Source organism: Mus caroli, chromosome 2, assembly GCF_900094665.2.
Source record: "Mus caroli chromosome 2, CAROLI_EIJ_v1.1, whole genome shotgun sequence".
NCBI lineage: Eukaryota > Metazoa > Chordata > Mammalia > Rodentia > Muridae > Mus > Mus caroli.
The window spans coordinates 19,591,701-19,593,628 of record NC_034571.1 but is presented as its reverse complement, the minus strand read 5'-3'; the positions used below and the strand labels follow the sequence as shown (position 1 = coordinate 19,593,628).

General features: G+C 49.8%; 1 pseudogene; it reads right to left on the bottom strand.

Annotated features, from left to right (window-relative positions):
* Positions 1-1,315: 1,315 nt before the first annotated feature.
* LOC110289953 lies at positions 1,316-1,728 on the bottom strand (annotated as a pseudogene).
* Positions 1,729-1,928: the final 200 nt, after the last annotated feature.

Sequence of the window (1,928 nt, the reverse complement as noted above, 5' to 3'; positions counted from 1 at the left end):
TAACTCTTAGTCTGGAAGATTTTCCAGGTCACTGAATAATTGAGGGCAGGGGAGCATGTGGTCTTGATTTGTCATGTTCCTTTTGCTCCTGTATTGGGGGTTGCATTTTCGAAGTAGTATGTTGCAGCTTTCTTTTTGTTCAAAATATTTTCTTCTTTCAGCGTAAGCATGTGCAGGGACACAGAGCTCCTCCCAGTCCCTGCAGAACGTCTGAGGAGCAACACTGAAACCTGAGTCTGCAGGGTCAGGGCCTCGTGATCCAGCTGTCAGGCTCCACATCAGACCTGATGGGAGGCCAGGGTGACTCGAGAGCCCTGTTCAAACTTCTTCAATGTGTAAAAGCAAAGCAATTATGGGAAAAGGAACCAACTCAGAACCGTGTGCACTGAGGACTCTGTGCATAGCCTTTCTCTAGGCATCTTTTCACCAAGGACCCCGAGCGCTGGCCGGTCTGAGTCACCCTGTGACTGATCTGTTTACCTCTAGATCTGAGTGCAAAGCTCAAGGGCTGAAGGTGGCAGCAGGGCTGAGGACCCCGCACTCCCTTCCCAGGCTAGTGGCAGGTGAGTGTGGTCCGGAGCTAAGTGAAGGAGGCCAAGCTCTTCCAACTTCATCTGATGGCTTCTGGCCACAGCAAGTGTTGGGTGGTGATGGGCAACAGGGGAGTTGAGGAGGGGAAAGCAGTACCCCTTGATAAAGGTGGGGACGTGGGGACACGGGAAGCCCTGAATTCCTCACCCGCGGCCAATTTCAGAAGGAGGGGAGGGTTACAATCCAAGCTTTGGCCAAGGGTGGGAGTGGAGGAGTGGGGATCGTGGCTTGGATAGGGCATCACTTAAGACTTAAGAAAGCAGAAGTGCAGCCAAAGCGCCCCAAGCCCAGTAGTAGTCAGTTCCACAGCTGCTACCTGAAGCCTTCCTATCTATTCTAAGGGCCACCACACAGTTGTGGCAGAGGGCGAGGCGGGCAAAGGCAGACACAGGCCAAGGGCTAGCAGCAGGTGATTGTGTGACATGTCTTTTCACAGTTGGGTTAGCTGTGCCCACCACTCCCACAGGAAACGGATTTCAACACCTTCTTGATCCCAGAAGTTCAACCAGGCAGACAGCGGTTACACTCGACAGTTGATGTTACACAGCACAACTTAGGTATTTCAAATGGACAAGAAGTTAGTATCAGAACAATGTCTCAGGATGGAGGCTGAGTGGAGCTTCCTCTCCGGTACTTTGAGGTCTACAGATGTATCAAGAAAATTCACTATTGTGGAAAATGAAGACTTGGGTTGGATAGAGAGGGGAGGCCGGGACCTTGGTGACTAATTGCTGTAACACTGTCCTTCCGGCGGCTGTGGCAGCTTCATGTTCTCTTTCGGCATCATCAGGCGCCACAGTTCCTGCAGGATGACTGATGCTGTGGGAGTTCTGCCACTTTGCCAGCACTGCCTTGGCTCTTGGATCCACCACTCCATTCGAACTGCTCACGCCGCTCATATTGCCTCTTGTTATGAATCTTACAGACGGGGGTGTCTCTGGGTACTTAGGTCACACTATCTTAAGGCTGTATATTCGGTTTTCATAGATTGTTCATGGAGGCCCAATTTTCATGCCTCTCCATCTTGTGTCATGTCCTCTAGGTCCTCGAGACCCCAGCCTACTCCTTTCTGGTCTTCTTCCAGCTCTTCCAACAGTGGGAAATTTCAGGGATTCCCGGGCCTGTGGTGGCTGCCATCTAGCGTTGCTGTCGCTCCTCTTTTGTTTTTATATACTTTAGATAACAAGTATACATCTGTATAATTACTAAAGATCTTTTTCTACTCTATAGCCTTCCACTTCACTCAAATGATGGGTCTTTTTCCTCTGTTTCATAAAGTTCCACTTACTAATTTTTGGTCACAGTGCCTATATTTTGAGTGTCCTATTTAGAAAGGC